This window comes from Electrona antarctica (genome assembly GCF_951216825.1).
Source record: "Electrona antarctica genome assembly, chromosome: 20".
Taxonomy (NCBI): domain Eukaryota; kingdom Metazoa; phylum Chordata; class Actinopteri; order Myctophiformes; family Myctophidae; genus Electrona; species Electrona antarctica.
In genome coordinates, this window is record NC_136801.1 from 12,642,010 (window position 1) to 12,661,628 (window position 19,619).

A 19,619-nucleotide genomic window follows, 5' to 3' on the forward strand; every position below is an offset into this window, starting at 1 on the left:
TCCCCAGGACCTTTTGGTGCTATACTTTTAGCCTTAATGTCTGAAGTCCTGTACCTCGTGTTGTTGACATTTCTGTCTAATAAAGTATACAATCAATGAATCAATCAATCAATCAAATACAGTGTATCTTTGCATCTACTGTGTGGCTCATCAGGTCACCCAGAGTGTTAACCGCTATAGAATTATTATTTTGTCGTATGAATAGAACAAAGTGCCAATCCACAAGCTCGTCGCAATGTGCAGAATTTTTATTTTTCATTGTGAACATTTTATATTATAATATTTTAGTGTAGTGATTGAAGGACATAAATATGTTCCTTTTCTGGTGGCATCGTAATCTGACTGCAGGCCATGATGGACAGAAGTCCAATAATGGCCATTAGGCTTTATAACCAAGAAGAGGAAGAGCCCAGTGAGAGAACAACAAATGGCCCTGACGGCTTTATGGGACACCTTTGCCCAACGCCATATGGTCCTTTGTCTCGTAGCGGGCTGTTCATCAACGCAGTGACACCTAAATAGCCAAGGAATGACACCAAGCAATCTCAGCCAGCATGTCTGGAAGCACCCGTCATATCCGCCCCGCCCCCCTCCGGCCCATATAGAGAGGATTTGAACCTGTGTGACGCAATCACCCGTGTACTGTATAGCTGCAGCGTAGCGATGGACTTCAGCATTCTCACTAGGGGTGGGGGTGTGAGGTCACCGTGGGGTGAGACAGTGGGCTGGGACAGTGACATCACCGGGTCTGTCTCGTATAATCCTCTTACTGCACTCTGTACATTGTATATTATAATGGGTTAGGCTGCAGCGACCGACGGCAGGGCTTGGGTTACATGTCTGCCAGCTCACTGTATAGGGCCCTGTGGGGGGCTACGGTAAATGGATACGGGGCTCTCCACTCTCGCCCCACAAAGACAAAAGAGGGATGGATGGAAGGGTTCGTAAGAAGCGCTCCAGAGTTTAAACACAACACCATTTTTATGTCTAAGTTATTGAATGAATGGATGGCAGCAGCTGTTGGGTTTATGATCTCCCCTTGGCTTCGCCCAAACATGGCGGTCCACAAAAGACACTTTGACGATGACTTATGCCCGGCGCCATGCCTATCCATCTCTTTGTATGTGAGTGTGTGCGCGCGTGTGCATGGTAGCAATTAAGATACTGCTCAGTATCAGCTAGGAAGCCTCTCAATTTGGAGGAGGTGTTGTTTCCTTTGTACATGATTTATGTCTGCTGTGATTGACAAGTATGTCAACCATAATGTATAACAATGTTCTGACTTATAGGCACTTTGTAACTGGTTGTCTTCCTGTTGACTGACTGCATTGGCAGAGTTTATGTCCTTTGTACAAGGCATTATTGTACAGCTTAGTGTGTGTGTGTGTGTGTGTGTGTGTGTGTGTGTGTGTGTGTGTGTGTGTGTGTGTGTGTGTGTGTGTGTGTGTGTGTGTGTGTGTGTGTGTGTGTGTGTGTGTGTGTGTGTGTGTGTGTGTGTGTGTGTGTGTGTGTCTGTGTGTGTGTGTGTGTGTGTGTGTGTGTGTGTGTGTGTGTGTGTGCTCGCGCGCGCGCGTGCGTGCGTGCACCGCGTCAACCTGTCAAGAAGCCAGGTATGAGAGGAGTTTACTGAAATCCCTTGTGGGCTTTGGGTGACAACAGAGCTCTATCTTTTGACTACAGTGCATAGCTGAAGATGCTTTACGAGCATACATAGTTTTATGAACACCTGACAAATAGCCTATAGGCTAACATATGTATACAGTATATGTTAGGTTTCCTATGTTCAGCCATATGAGTTCGTAGGATGAAGACGGAGATTTTTAAAACTATATATTTTTGGAAACCTTATAGCCTAACAAATCAGAAAATGTTTGTTGCCATTTTTTCCGAGGTCGGTATAGCAGCCATCTTGGATCTTTAAAAATGGCTACTTTCAAAAATGAATTTCTCAATATCTCGCCTCCTAGATGACCTAAAATCAACATTGCAGTGGTTAAATCTACATTTTTGGGGTCAAGGAATCCAATGGAGCTGATTACATTTTAAATGAGGCATGTATGGGTGGGTATTTCGGTATAACCTGATCATCTTGCTGCTGGAAATCCAATATGGCCTCAATAATCAGTACTTTGGCGATAACATTTGAACCAGATGGGATATAAATGCAAACTTGGTGTCTAATTCATAATTTATGAGCATGAGAAACTCAATGGAATACTTGTCTTCATGATTGGGTGTGTCTGGGCCCCTAATTTGCATATTTCCCGAGAAAGAGTTTTACTGTGACTTTTACAGTGACAGCTGACTGTTATGGCAAAAAGTCTGCTTTTTAAGCAATGTGGGCACATTTGGTCAGTTTGAGCTTTCATTTCTATATTGACAATATGGCTGCAGTCATAAATAATAGGTATGGTATTGTCATTCAGCCAGCCAAGCTGAAGTTGTTGGCAAGTCTGGGTGTGTAGTTAATTTATTCAAATGTCATCTTACATTGTGGGCGTTTTCTCAGATTGCATCACCTATTCTAGATAGAATCTGAGGGAAAATGACAATACCATACTTATTATTTATGACTGCAGCCATATTGGCAATATAGAAATGAAAGCTCAAACTGACCAAATGTGCTCACAAAAGCAGACTTTTTGCCATAACAGTCAGCTGTCACTGTACAAGTCCAGACACACCCAATCATAAAGATAAGTATTCCATTGAGTTTCTCATGCTCATAAATTGACACCAAGTTTGCATTTATATCCCCTCTGGTTCAAAAGTTATCGCCAAAGTACTTACTGATTATTGAGGCCGTATTGGATTTCCAGCAGCAAGTTGATCGGGTTGTCCATATAGGTTGTGTTCCTACTGGGTCATAGATATTATTTCTGGTGGCCAACCTTTTATAGCAGAGCAAATGCAGAAAACTAAAAAAGGGGTTGCCAAAGGTGGTTATGGGTGCACACGATATATACATGATATATCATGTAAAAATGTGAAATACGCACCCATACATGGCTCATTTAAAATGTAATCAGCTCCATTGGATTCCTTGACCCCAAAAATGTAGATTTAACCACTGCAATGTTGATTTTAGGTCATCTAGGAGGCGAGATATTGAGAAATTCCCCCAGAACAGAACAGATTTGTATTAGAAAAATATGTAAATTATTACAATTTCTTTCTTTCTTTCTTTTTCTCATATACAACACGTCACATCCCGCCATAGATTTGCAATGTTTTGAATATCCCAAAAAGTATTAAATATAGGGTTAAAGAGGTTCGACTGATAGTGATGCTAATTTCACTGGTCCCCTTCAAGGACCAATGGGGGGTCCCCGAGCCCCACTTTGAGAACCACACCACTCTAATACAGTCACACAGGTTTACAGGAGAGAGCCCCACTTTGAGAACCGCACCGCTCTAATACAGTCACACAGGTTTACAGGAGAGAGCCCCACTTTGAGAACCACACCGCTCTAATACAGTCACACAGGTTTACAGGAGAGAGCCCCACTTTGAGAACCACACCGCTCTAATACAGTCACACAGGTTTACAGGAGAGAGCCCCACTTTGAGAACCACACCGCTCTAATACAGTCACACAGGTTTACAGGAGAGAGCCCCACTTTGAGAACCACACCGCTCTACTACAGTCACACAGGTTTACAGGAGAGAGCCCCACTTTGAGAACCACACCGCTCTACTACAGTCACACAGGTTTACAGGAGAGAGCCCCACTTTGAGAACCACACCGCTCTAATACAGTCACACAGGTTTACAGGAGAGAGCCCCACTTTGAGAACCACACCGCTCTAATACAGTCACACAGGTTTACAGGAGAGAGCCCCACTTTGAGAACCACACCGCTCTAATACAGTCACACAGGTTTACAGGAGAGAGCCCCACTTTGAGAACCACACCGCTCTACTACAGTCACACAGGTTTCTTTCTTTTCAAAATCTTTTTATTTCCTTTTTATAACAGTATGGGTGGTCACAGGTTCATAGAAAAAATAAAAATAAAATATCAGATTTTAGTATCAGTGACTGAGGTAAACAAACGTACTGTATAAATCACAGAGATCGTGGGCAGACATAATGAAAAGACTGTTAGTGCAAAACATGCCCCTTCAAGATAAAAGAAAAACATTTCCTCCCCTTCTAGTCCCAATTTAGTATAGCCAATTCCCAATTCCCCAGCCTCTCTACAAGTAAGTCACACAGGTTTACAGGAGAGAGCCCCACTTTGAGAACCACACCGCTCTACTACAGTCACACAGGTTTACAGGAGAGAGCCCCACTTTGAGAACCACACCGCTCTAATACAGTCACACAGGTTTACAGGAGAGAGCCCCACTTTGAGAACCACACCGCTCTAATACAGTCACACAGGTTTACAGGAGAGAGCCCCACTTTGAGAACCACACCGCTCTAATACAGTCACACAGGTTTACAGGAGAGAGCCCCACTTTGAGAACCACACCGCTCTACTACAGTCACACAGGTTTACAGGAGAGAGCCCCACTTTGAGAACCACACCACTCTAATACAGTCACACACAGGTTCACAGGAGAGAGCAGCCTGGGTGGATGGATGACATCATACCCTGACGTCTGTCTACCATGGCACAAAACCAATCTTTCGAGGAGTTCAGGAATAGCACAAAAACTCAATGGCGGGGAAATGGAAATTAAGAGTTTACATAAACTTTCCTTAATGATTAAATCTGGTTTCAGTATTGATTTATGTATTTTCTCTATTATTAAGGTTAATTTTGCAGTCAGTTTGTATTGGTGGTGGGGAGGGGGGCAGGGCGGGGGGGTCGAGAGACATGGCCAAAGCATTTCCGGGGGTCCCCAGCCAAAAACGTTGAGAACCCCTGATTTATAACACCCAACAAGCCACTGCATAATTATGGTCTCTGACGGGTGGAAACCCTCTTATGTCCAATACTGTTACTTTTCAGGAATCAATTTAAAAAAATGGCAAAAGTAGCAGATCTACAACAAGTTAAAATATGGAGATACGAGGTTTCTGCCCGACTGCAATGATATAACACTCGTCACCACCTACCATGCAATCTTGTTTCATAGATAAACAGCCGAGGGAGGATTGTGCATGCCGATTTCCTCCTGTTTGGGGACTCTGTGCAGCTGGTGAATTTCTCACAGTATAGAGATCTCATTCTCAAGGACACCAAAGAGAATTACACACAGGCATTATAGGTCAAATCTCTCCAGTCTAATCCACACTGTCCCATATCCATCCTCCTCGGTTAATTCTACAGCAATTCAGAAAAACACTTTATTCATGTCCACATAAAGGAGAGCATACAAGGACACAAATATTAAATAAATACAGAGACGGCGTACAGTATGCTTTGTATATTTGGTATACTTTGCCAGCCTTTTTAGTTCCTTTTCGGCCGGAAATGGAGGCAGAAAGGCGAACATTTTGGGTCATCCCCAAGTTGTTGAAACTCTCTAAAAACGGTTGACACTCTTGTATGATGAAGTAATGCATGAATTTATGGAAATATGCTGCACAATGCCACATTTTACTGAAGAGGACTAGCAGGAAGCATTGCTTTAAATACAGAGCAACCATTGGATAGTAAAGCATTGAATAACAAACTGTTCACCATGGTAATTTCCATGAAACTCCACCAGAGTATATAAAAGCAGCTGTTAAAATCTGGGAAGCACAATGGTTGATTTGCATGGACACTGGACAGTAAATTGTTTGCCCCGGCCCCCGTCATCCATTCTGTTCAGTTTATACAGGGTAAGAAACAAAATAATGGCCTAAGGGTACAGTCACACAGAACTGGAATTTTACCTTTGAGGGTGGATTCTGACAATGCTTTCCAATGGGAATTGCTTTCCCAATTTGGCAGAATAGGTAGAACTAGAAAAAGTGCCCTTCCGGGCACAGGTCTCCACCAGGAGGATAGGAGTGTGTGTGATGTTGTGGCACAATGTTTAGGAGGATGTTTTTTTTTATTTGTTTTTGCAACAATTTTCTTCATTTTGTTGAGGAAATGCAGAGCCAGATCACTCATAGCATCTCTGAGGATAGAATTCTGGATGAGCAGGACATGTGCAGCATTTTGTACAAAACGGGCCACTCCTGAAAACTTTGGAAGGCAATCTTAGCCAATCAGTGTACAATCTGAGAAATCCAACAGACTCGTCTTGATCACATGACTACAGAGATCATGTGTACCGATTGCCATTTCTTCATACGCCTTTGATGGCAATTGGATGATTTGAGGCATTTTGTTCCAAAAATGTGTTTTGCAAAAATCAACCTGTTGGTGGCGCTATAACAGGCCAATGTGAAAAGGGTGGGATATATTCCTCAGCCTAGTAAGAAAATGTGTGAAAGATTTCACGTAAATTGCATGCTGCGTTCATGATTTGAGGCTATTGTTCAAAACGGGGCAATCTTGCAAACTGTGAAAGCCAATTATAGCCAATTAGGATGGAATATGAAATATCAGACAGATCCGACTTGAGCACATGACCATAGAGATACTGTGTAACGATTTGTGAGTTTTTTGGACAGAATCTGGAGGAGTAATATCAAAAAATGTGTTTTACAAAAGTCGGCCTCCTGGTGGCGCTATAAAAGGCAGTTGCGGAAAATGCAGGTCAAAGGTTTGTCCTTGGCCTCTAGGGAGTGTGCATGCAACGTTTCACGCAGATCGGTGCAGTTTTAGGTCAAAATGTGAAAAGCTGCCTCATGGTGGCGCTATAACAGGCCGTTCTGGAAAATGTGGGGCAGAGGTTCATCGTTGGCATCCAGGGAGTGTGTGTGCAAAGTTTGGCATCGACCGGGTTAACGGTGCCGGAGATTAGCTGTACACAGACGGACGGAAGGAAGGACGGACACACACACGGACGGACGGACACACACACGGACGGAGTGCAAAACATACTCTCTCCCCATGCCTTCGGCCTGGTGGAGACAATTACATTTTGGTATGCTATACCGACCATTTCTTGAGGAAAACTATATTTTTGCCTAATCAGCTCTTGTGACACTGGCCAGCTCTGGTAAATTTGCATATTTTGTCAAGAGTGTGACCTATTATATTAAGTGTGTGTGTGTGTGTGTGTGTGTGTGTGTGTGTGTGTGTGTGTGTGTGTGTGTGTGTGTGTGTGTGTGTGTGTGTGTGTGTGTGTGGAGATTTATCCCAGACAGTCAGAAGGAGGGGGGAGGGGGGGGGGGGGGGTTGGGGTTGGTGAGTGTGTGAACCAGCAACCCTGTGTGCATCTGCTCCATCATCCTTCAACCTTCTGTTCTCTTATCCCACTAAAAGGCCTTGCCGCCTCTCTCTCTTCTCTTCTCCTCTCTTCTCTTCCGCCTTATCAGGATGGGACCGCTCTCGTCAGGGACACACGTGCCACGCCGACGCTGCCACTGACCGCGGGTCATTGATACGCAAACACAGAACACACTAAACCAAATGGGGTCGAAGAGCAGCAAATATTTGGCCAAGACCTTTTTTTCTCTTTTTTTTTCTCTTCACTGACGGAGCCCGGGCCCTGTTTATGGTCAATGGAACAAGGTTGTGGAACCAGATGGCCAGTCAGAGTGCAGCACAGAAACATAAGTTTGAACCAGTCAGCCAGTCATGTGTTGAACCCGGTAACACTGTGGTGGTAGTGGAGATGAGTCATAGTTGTTATGATGGCGCTGCCCGCCCAGGGAGGAAGGGAGTGATAGCTGATAGCTCTTGTGATCATCTAGCATTGCAGTGAATGCAAAGCAGGGCACAGGGAGTAAACTTTGTAGTAATTGGAGAGGGTGCTGCATGGGCGAGACCTTGGGGTGCCCACCAACTATGCTCTGACATACATTACATCCCTGAAATAGATTTAAAAGAAGAAGAAATAAGATAAATCATTGAGCAAGGATCAAATCCAGTTCCAACATCTGAACTACAGTAGGCATATTTCCACTGTAATGCGGGGGTGTAAAAGAAATAGCAATCTAGACCAGGGGCCCTCAACATGGGGTCTGTGACCCCGGGGGTCCTCAGAGGGGGCCACCAAATCTTTGTGGATAACTTTTTCTTACAGCATCCCTATTCTGAGGAGAACTTTAGCCAAAAAAATAGAAGATCTACAAGCTCACAATGCCTCGCTGTCAGCTGAGAGGCATTGTGAGCTTGTAGATCTGCTATTTTCAGAGGTTTGGTGCAGAGCAGTGGTTCCAAAAGTTGGATTCGGGACTCTGCATGGGGTCGCGGGACACTGACAGTGGGGTCGTGAAATTATTTTGGGTCATCAAAAATATTTTACACACCTGAATAGAATTCAACTGAATGAGTTGAAATACAATGTAAAAATGATTACAAATACATTAACCATGATTGTTACAAAACCTCTATAGCCATAATACATTACATGTGCGGGCAAATGCGCACCAAACGTTCACATTTATGTGCATAAAATTACCTCCGGGTTTAGGTTGGGGTAGCGAGTCAATGGCAGCCTAATTTTGGGGTCACAATGCCGCGGGCTGAGCAGTTTGGGAACCCATGGTGTAGACTAGAGGGCGGGAAAAGCAGGCTGCAGAGTACAGAGTAGTTTAAGTATCGACCGTTTAAGTGGTTAAATATCTGAAAATACACATTAACATTAATCCAATTAACTGTCAAACAAGTCTATGCAGCTGTCTATGGAATTTATGAAACAGTTAAACCAGAAAAAATAACATGGAAGACCCCTGGTCTGGACAGAGGAGCCGCTTCTCCTATAGTGTCACACAGTTCAAAGTTCGGTGAGTTTAGTACATGTGGGGGCGGCTCTGACTGTGACAATTCACCCACAGGCTGCTGTCACTTAATTCTGGGAGGTTGACTTCAAAGCTACACTAACAGGAGAGCAGCTCCCTCTATCTACCGAAACCCAACAGAGGTAGGAGGAGATCACAGTAACCTGTCACTAAAAGGTCTGCTTCACTGTACTGTTATTGTACCAGTGGTTCCTGGCATTAACCCAGGTGAAATCATCTGTGACTGTGTCATTTTAGATCTTAGCTATATACAGTAGAGTAGAGCAGCACACGCTTTTGAGTGGTGTAAACCACTCCTACAACTGGCTTTGTTAGTTTGTCTGTCTGTCTGTTCGTACCAAAAAATGAGCATGGTTGCTATGGTCACCCAGTTCACACAGGTGTGATTTCATTACGTCAGACATTACGTCAGACCACAGCTGATCAGTCTATATAAGACCTTACACCACTCAGTTCACACGGGTGTGATTTTTCAGAAAACTCTTAGGATTTTGAATGGTGGTTTTGAACAGTGGTTCTCAAAAATAGCAGATATGCAAGCTCACAACTAACTAGTATACATCTGCTATTTTGAACAGTTTTTAAAAAAACACTTGAATTGATGAATTGAACATGGTGGACCCTCTTGTAAACAAGTGTAATGCTTAATTGGGTCGTCCACTCACAGTTAACAGTCTTTGTATTGAGTTTGTGCTTGAAATGTACTGTAATTCTGCAAACTGTTAATAAATATTTCAATCAATCAATCAATTTGAATAATACCTTCGAATAATACACCTTTAATTGATCCCCGGGGGAGATTCAGTATAGCAGCAGCATTGAGTGAAATACAGAAGAGGATACTGGTAATAACAAAGCTAAGAGGCTATTTCCATTTTTCACATAGGCCTGACACAATCATGTCTCATCTGCATAAGTCTCCAAATGTAAAAACGGATTTTTTTTTTCTGATTTCATTGGAGCAATCCTGTGTGCGGACTCTCTTCTTTTCATTGTACTTGCCTTGGTTCGGCACCAGCCAGGAACTGGATGTGCGCAAGCCACCTGCCTTTTAAATTATTTTTCTGATTAGCCTAAACGGCTCGCGCTGCAAGCTTGTAGATTGGCTATTTTCGGCAAAGAAGGTTTGGTGTAGAGCAGGGATTCTCAACGTTTTTGGCTGGGGACTCCCGGAAATGCTTTGGCCATGTCTCGCGACCCCCGCCCCACCCCCTGCACTCCCCGCCCCAATACAAACTGACTGCAAAAATAACCTTAATAGGCCTAATAGAGAAAATATATCATAAATGAATACTGAAACCAGATATAATCATTAAGGAAAGTTTATGCATGTACTATGTGTACTATGTATTGTAAACTCTTCATTTACATTTTCCAGCCATTCATTTGCAAAAAATGTTTAAATATATAATTTACCCCCGACCCCCCCGAGGGGTCGCGAGCCATGGGTTGAGAACCCCTGGTGTAGAGGGAGAAAAGTGCTATGGCTAAGTAGGACGTTTTCTAAATATTGAGGGTTTAAGTTCAGTTAACTTGAATGATTGAATCCCAACACAACGCTAGTACGCTACACAAGTCTATTAATCTATGAAAACTGTTCACACTACTATGTAGTGGGGGTCCCTGCTTCATCTCTTTGTCAGCTAAGGGGTCCTTGGCCTGAAAAACGCTGAAGACCCCTGGTGTAGTCAATGCTCTGAAACAATCCAGCTGAATATTCTGCAGAGAATAAGATGTTTAAATCATCTGGGACAGAGCAGGCGGGCGTCAAGGCCACTGTGGCCTCAAGGGGGATCGTTTTTTGAACGGGCAGAAGGCCAGACTGAAGAGGCACAGCAGCCATTGCCTTCACTGCCTCCTTGAAATTCCTGCTCTGGATGATCAGCAGCGTGTCACGGTCCACTCCTCTGCCCTTGGATTCTCTGTGTTTATTAGTTTTGGGACTTTTACTTGTATTTGTGTTCTATTTTGTAGTAGTGTTACTGTCTGTTTGCCGTTACCTGCCTTGTCTCACCTGCTCCCTGTATTGTAATTAGTCACCGGTGTTCTGTTGCTTGTTAGCCTATCCCAGTGTTGATTGTCTGATTGAGTTCACCTGTTGTCTATTTAGTCCTTGTCTAGATAGGTATATGCATAGACATATATACATAGACGCCCCTTCCGGCTCTGAGGCGTGTGTCAAAATTGAAGGCACTATTTTCCCGACATTCCTTGCGAAGAATAGCGGAAGCAAAGCGGAAGCTTGTCAAGCTTCCGCGTGCGTAACATAAGTCCCGGAAAAGACGCGTTGTGATTGGCCAGTAGTCACTTGAGTGACAGCGAGAGACATGGAGGAGTCACATGAGTGATTGGGCAGCGACGCAGTCGCCTTCAGCAAATGCCTTCAGCACTTCTAAATAATAAAGCTGCGGAGAACTGTTGCTTTGTGTTCACTCTTTAATGTTTTCTGTTAGTAATCTAATCCCCCTGGCTCTGATGTTGTATTGTTAATAACTTGTTGTTGTTTGTGTTTGTTTGTTTGTCTTGTTTTGTATTGTAATGTATACGGTCAGCACTGCACTTCCGCCTTCATTGGGATACACGTCGCTCCAATGAACTGCAGCGGCAAATGAGGCATCTATTTCTTAATATCTATGGGTATATGCCCCAGTGTGTTCACTGTTCAGTTCCTTGTCAGTTCGTCGTCGTATGTGACATTTCCTTCTGTTTTCAAGTTATATTATCTTCCAGTGTTATTATAGTTCCTCGTGAAATGTATTCATTATTCACTTCTCTGCCTGTGCCTGGTCGTTCTCCATTTGAGTCCGACTCCTCATGGCCGACCCTGAGCAATTCTTTTAAATCTTTTCAGGGCAATTTTTCTACTTTGGGTTTTCTGGTTCAAGTTTCAAAGGGTCATGACTCATATCCTTTTCAAATATTTTCCAATTTCAATGAACAATACATCATATGAAAGCTTACATTCTGTAGTTTACATTATGTGTCAAAAGCAGAAAAATGACCATGGCCCCACTTTCTTTTTTGGGCAATCTGCCGCCCTAGGCCATGGCCTATGTGGCCTATATATACCAGCCAGCCCTGCGACTCCTACACCTCCGTATCCACACCGTGACACAGTGAATATGAGAATGAATACAATAAATTGTTGCTGTCGGGCAGAAAACTTCTACATATGCTACATTTTTGTGTTTCTTGACTTTTTTTCGTAAGTTGACGCCCTATTTGATCATACTACGGCATCACACAAAAAGATCAAAAGTAGCAGATCTGCAATCTCCGCGCCATGTTTCAAGCTTGTAGATTGCTTTAGCTATTTGTGAATTGTAATCTTGAAAAGTAACAGTTTTGGACATTTGAGACTTCCACCTGACAGAGACGATATCATCGGGGGCCGTGACCTCCATGATGCAAGCATAACCATAATTATATGATTCTCATATAAATATAATTTTAAATTTTCTAAACAAGGTCATAGAAATCTTCTTCTTTTTTTGTGGTCGCAAATTCTGCAATGTCCAAAACTGTTACTTTTCAGGATTTTCAAATTCAAAAGTAGCAGCTGCTTTTCGTGTGACGCTGTAGTATGATCAATTAATGTATGGGAGGGGGGGGGGGGGGGGTTCTGCCCGACAGCAGTGATATACAGTAAACTGTGTGCCACAGAGCGGCCAGATCTTTTCCTCTTTCCATCCACCTGTTCTCGCTCCAGTGGACGGACATGTTTTGGGGGTGAAATGGACATGATGTAATGTGTGGTCATACCTCCATGCCCTCTCCCTGCATGCCTCCTGGATGGGCTCTGTTCTGTTGTGATCAGATGGGACCGTCCGTCCTGTGCTCTGTGCAGGTCAAAATAATGTTTTATTTTTTGACATTCACCCATCCGTCCCCGACTGACGCAGTTGTGTTTGCTCTTTGTTTTATTGCCCTTGATGAGTCACTCTTTCCCCTCTGCCGTCGTCCAGTGCGCAGACAGACAACTCTGTTACCACGGTGATGCTGCATCCTCCATGACCAGACGACAGGCCAGCCAGCCGCCACGGCGGCACGACTGTTCAGGTACACCGTGTGACGTGGCGACGGACCAGGAGCACCGCTGATACGTATACTCTCATGTTTTACTTAAGTAAAAGTATCGATACCGTATCGTTTATTAAGGTGCTAATTAACAGTGGTGGAATCAATACTGCAGTGCAGAAATAGTCTGTTTGATTGATTGATTTGATTGAAATATTTATTAACAGTTTGCAGAATTACAGTACATTTCAAGCACAAACTCAATACAAAGACTGTTAACTGTGAGTGGACGACCCAATTAAGCATTACACTTGTTTACATGTTCAATTCATCAAAACATTTAGAGACGTACAGATAGACACTACTATATAGTCAAAGAACAGAACAGGAATTCATCATAAAGGAGGTAAAAAGGGAAAAGAGACATATACAGTGAGGGGAAAAAGGGGGGGGGGGGGCGGTGGGGGGAGATTCAGATTTTACGGGGGCCAGTTACAAGTGCAACTCAAAATGTACAAAGAGTAAAAGTGCAAAAGTATTGGCTTCAAAATATGAGCTACATAAATTGAGAATTGAAGGGAAAAGTGCTCATTATGCAGAAGGTCCCATTTTGCAAGGTCTCAAATGTATACAATCTATACAAAATCCTTTGGAAATAGCAGATCTACAAGCTCACAACATGTCGCTTTGTGGAGCTTAAGTACAGTAGATTCAAATTGCCTGTGCGTGCGTGCGTGCGTGCGTGCGTGTACGTGTGTGTGTGCGCGTGTGTGTATAAATATATATACACTTATATATATATAGGTCTGAAGTGGTTTTTGAATATTAAATAATCATAATCTACAAAGTAACTAGTAGCTATAGGGTTTTCAAATACGGTAATAATAATTGGAGTAAAAGTACAATACCACCTTTGAGATGCAGTGGAATAGAAAGTGGAAATGGGAAATACTCCAGTAAAGTAAAAATACCTCAAATCTGTACTTAAGTACAGTACTTGAGTAAATGTACTTAGTTACTTTCTTCCACTGATGTGACATGGCGATAATCACTTCTGTGAGTCACACACACGCACATACGGCGGGCTCATTTCACCAGCAGTGCACTGTCTGTCGCTCACTCTGGAAAACAGCTTTAATATCCTCTTTCATAAACATGGGTTTGCAGTGAGTCAGCAAACAGAGGTCTGCATGCATCTTGAACACAAGGATATGATGATGTATTGTCTGACCTTCCAGTTATGTCACATTCTCTCTATTCTCTGCCCTTTCTCCAAACGTCGCCAGACATATACAGGACATACATATACAGGACATGTGTGCTGCTATATATGCTCATGCACAGTGGCATATTAAGTAACAATCCAAATCTACAAATTAACTAGTAAGTTTTCATATAATTGTAGTGGAGTAAAAGTACAATATTTTCCTCTGAGATGTAGTGGGATAGAAATATTGTAAATTGTAAGTATTGGAGAAATAGAAAATACCTCAAAATTGTACTTAAGGAGCCTACAGACTACAGTACTTGAGAACAACCATTTAATCGCACCAGAATGTACTACATTGCTTACATTGTGTGAACTGTTTTGTTATATCTTTATCCCTCCTCTCCCTATCTCTTATGAACTGAGTCTTCGAGCCAGCATTTTATGTTGAATGAAAATAATCTATCTATCTAGTCCTCCTTGTTGACCCTTTGAGAAGTGAAACGGTTAATTCTTTAACATATACTATGTGTAAGTTATTCCTCTCTACACCAGGGGTTCTCAACCTGGGGGTCGCGACCCCTCGGGGGGGTCCCGAAATTATTTTGGGGGGTCCCCAAATTATTAAAAAAAACCTAAAAACATTTTTTTTGCATATTATATATAAAATGGAAATTTAGAGTTTGCATAGTACACATAGTGCATGCATAAACTTTCCTTAACGATTATATCAGGTTTCAGTATTATTTATGATTTATTTTCTCTATTATTAAGGTTATTGTATCGGTCAATTTGTATTTGTGGTGGGGAGGGGGACGACGACGACAGTGTTTTGTCCCAAAGGGGCTTATGTAAAAAGGCGAACAAGCCTATGATCCCGCACGCATGCTCTAACTGTGGTACGTTCTGGGTGGATTTTCCCCCCGCCTCTACCACTGGTCGTTGATCAGATTATGGTAAGAAAAGCACTGGACCGGAATTCTCCTTTAAGTAAAAATAACTCAATTTATTTTACTTAAAGGAGAATTCCAAACCAGCACAAATGGGACATTATACAGTATACGTATAGCCTAAATGAGCACTTTTACGTTTGGTACATGGACAGTATATTTCTACATGGTGTTATTGATACTTTTACTAACTTAAGTACAAAATGTGAGTACCGTATATACTTCTACCACCAGTATTAACGTCTGCAGCTGTAACGAGCATATTATACCACACACGGGCAGGTGTTTTTTTTGTTTTTCTATCTGCTGTTTTTCGTCAAATGATCGGGATGGTCAATGGATGGTGATGAGGTTTGCTGCTTTACTTTGGACCGCCCATTAATCAGCACATTCCTGTCTCTCACTCCCTCTGTCTGTTTGTCAGATGCATACACCAGTGGTTCTCAACCTTTTCAGGCCGCAAGTCTGCGTCCCCCCAATGTTTGACTATAGTTTTTATACTGTGGTATCGTTTCTTTTTTTTTGCTCTTAATGCAGTAATGGTCTTTCTTCATTTCATTACATTTTTCCATTTTGTTTTTAGGTATACAAAGGTCTTTTATAATCCTTCAAAAAACCACTGGCAAACACATGCATACATTTTATCCCCGTCTTTTATTTTATTTCTCTGTATCTCTCTCTGTATCTCTGTATCTCTGTATCTCTGTATCTCTCTCTGTATCTCTGTCTCTGTCTCTCTCTCTCTGTATTTCTGTATCTCTGTATCTCTCTCGCTCTCGCTCTCGCTTTGTCTTATTTAATTACATAGCAGGATGTTCTTGTGACGCTGCTGGATGCTGTTTGCAGAATGCACCTTCTCTCTCTCTCTCTCTCTCTCTCTCTCTCTCTCTCTCTCTGTCTCTCTCTCTCTCTCTCTCTCTCCCTCCCTCTCTCTCTCTCTCTCTCTCTCTCTCTCTCTCCTTTCCTCTTTCATTCTCCATGTGACCACGACCAGACACTACATATCCTCCCTGTCTGGTGGGGAAACCTATGTACAAAACCATTCCTTTTTTCATTATTATTTAAAGAAAAAACATTTTAAAATAGTGGAGAACATTTACGTTCAACAAGCTCACAACTGGCAGATCTGCGATATCCACTATTGGTGTGCAACACACTTGTATGATGAAGTAAGGGTTTCATTTATGCAATAACATAAAAAGTTGAAATATGGAGATACAACATTGTTGCTGTCAGGAAGAACCTGACAGCAACGATATGTGGTACACACACACACACACACACACACACACACACACACACACACACACACACACACACACACACACACACACACACACACACACACACACACACACACACACACACACACACACACACACACACTACCTCTCTCTCTGCTTCCTGTCAGCTAGGCTATATCAGGCCATTAATTACTCTGTAGTCTCTATCATGAAGCGTGATTTATACTTAGTTGCACACTGGTGTTGCATTCCATAAATAGCAGATATACAAGCTCACAACTCGCAAGCTTCAGCTTGCTATTCACTGATTGCGACACTGGCCCACAACTAAGAATAAATCAGGCTTTAGTGGAACTGCTGAGTGAGACATGAGTGGGCGGGTGAAGGCTGAGGCATTCAAATTGATCCTGTGAGAGGGGAGGTACTGTAGCCATTAACATTGTGTGTCTTATCCAGAGGGCAGGTATTGTAACCATTCAGGGCCAGTCCTGAACAATCTGGCGCCCCAAGCAAGATTTTACGCCCGTTTGTAATAAACCAACCCATTTGTAAATCCGAAGATAATTTTATTATTTTTGTTTGAGCTGCCATAGAACATACTGTACTGTAGCACCTCAGCAAGATGGCCGCCGGGTGAACTACGTCGGATACTCTGCCTTGAGCCATCTAGCCTTTATATATGTCATTGGCCCGGTTTCCCAAAGGACACATGGTGTAAGAGGTATGGTGTAGGACATGCTCAGATGCCCTCTAGGCCGCACACAGAAGCCTGTGAACATAGACATTCCATGCATAGATGCCACGCAATGGTAGGCCTCAGGCCTATATTCATAAATTTATATATATAATTTGGTAGGCCCCCAGACCTACCATTGCGTGGCACCAGTGTTGTACCCGAACGCGTTCAAAGAACGATAGTTCACAAACGATAGTTCACGAACGCGTTCTCATTTGGGCTGAACGTGAACTGAACGTACTGTATTTCTGCCTGATGAACGCGTTAATTTCTGGCGTGTGTGAACGTCACTTTCTCTCGTTCAACTGCGTTCAAGAGTGGGGGGGGGGGGGTGTTACAGACGTTCGGATCCTGCCACGACGTTATGCTGCTTTCACACAGGCAAATCATGCAACAGATGCAAAGCTTCACTAGTACACCTAGTCACAGACAGTGTCGTCGTTAAGCAACAGTAAGGTCCGACTGGCAGCAGCTGTCCGTTTATCATTAGCACAACCACAATTGTCCAACACATATACAATGAATTACTCACCTAATGCTGCCTGCAGGTTCCATGTTTAATTCCAGCGTGTGTAACCTACATTGTCTAAGTGACAGTTTTCATATTATAAATAAATAATGGTCGCTAACGTGGTTTAGCGACTAGTACTTTGACAGCTCATCTATCGTAGCTTGTTTACAAGTGAAACGAACTTCATGTGCAGAAACTGCCTCATCAAAATAAGAGACACTTGTATTGATTAGTCAACACTAGTTTTATTTCTAAGTCTACTTACAGGATGTTAACATCTCATTTGAGTGCCTGTCAGCATTCTCTAAATCCCTGTCTCTCAGCTGGTGCGCAAATGGGCAAATGGCTATAGGCTGCAGCAAAAAAAAAGAAAAAAAAGAACGAAAAATAACTAAAATCGTTCATTTTTTGGAACCATGAACTTTAGTTCAAAATGTTAAATTATGAACTATGAACTTAATTAGTTCCTTTTTAAATTTCTGGACTGTGAACTGAACTAGTTCATAAAATAAATGAACTTTCCCAACACTGCGTGGCACATCTATGCACGGAATGTCTATGTTCACAGGCTTCTGTGTGCGGCCTAGAGAGCATCTGAGCATGTGCTACACCATACCTCCTTTGGGAAACCGGGCCATTTTAGTTTCCTTTTCAGTAGCATCTCTCTGCGTGTGCTCCGAGTGCCTATAGTGATTGAAAAGTGACATGTATCCACAACCTGGGATACTAGGCCTAGTCTATATTGGTTGCCGTTCTGGTCAAAAGCCAAAGCCAGTCTTGCAATGAACACTGTCATGCAATGGATAAAGAGCTTTGCCCTCAGGGCTTTTTGTGTTTTTTCATCATTGTATAATCGTACCACTGTACTATTTGCAAACTGAATAAATAAATCAATACACACTATGGTGAGATGCCGGTTGGACTGAAATACATGGAGAGAGCGAATGAAAGCCTCTGCGCCAATTAAGCACTCTCCGGTTCAATGCCAGACCACATGCAACCAGGTGCGAGCACTGCAGGCATAGACGTTCTAATGTACAACCAGTGGTGTAAAGTAACTATGTACATTTACTCAAGTACTGTATTTCTCTACGTCTTAATTGGCTAAAGACAATCAACAATTCCTTCAATATAGTTTCTCCCAAGCTGTTTCTACAAGTATCAATCAACGGTGTCCCAAGGACAGATCCCTGGGGCACCAATCAATTGAACGTATTGAGTTTCTACAGGCAAGGTAGCTGACCCCACCTCCTCCTTGAGCTTCATCTGACAGACCTTATACTACTCAGCCTTTATTCCTCAACCGTCCCATAAAACCGTCAAGTCTGCCCGTTCTATAGCTATTCTGCACCTACACACAATTAGCCCGGACAGCAAATCAATATCCTTATGGTCAATTACCCCCTGAGCGGTGTGAATCGTTTTGGTTCATACAAGTACAGTATATGGAAGAAATCATCAAGTCATTGAGGAGATGACATCTGACCTGTAGAGGAGAATTGTGTGTCTTTGTGTGCCATTTCTGTCAAACCCAAGTAGAATTGAGTCCCATCAGCTTCTAAGCACCAATGGTCTGTCTCTAATTGCACCCAGCTCTGTCATGTGCTCCTATAGACTATAATGATCATTGATTGTTCTCGGCGTGCCTTCGGCAGCCACCAGACCCCGTTGGCATTTTGTTAAATGACCATTATGTCATATGGTCACAATTGACGGATTTTCAACTGAATGAAGAAGCTATAATTATTAGCTATAATTAGGACATGGCCGTGGCCACTACTGCAGACATGGTCAGGCGAGATGTATCCAATTCCAAAGCCATACTCATGGATTTAAGTTCTCAGTCACCACGACTGATTTCAGTCATGTCTTCTATGGAAGCAAAGTCTGCTATTTTCCCCAACTATTATCTATACTATATTATTGCGACCGAAGTTAGCAGTTAACTATGGAAACGTGCATTTCCCGTGTGTCGGGCACATCGGTATTGGCCTTAAAAGGATCGGTAATCAGTATCGGTTTTAGCATATATTTTATTTTATATCTGCTAAAACTTCGCTCCAAATTGTATCAATGTTTTCTGGGGAAGCTTTCAAAAGAGTCAACAAACCCTGTACACTCAAGAGAATGTCCCCACCATAGACATATATAAAGGC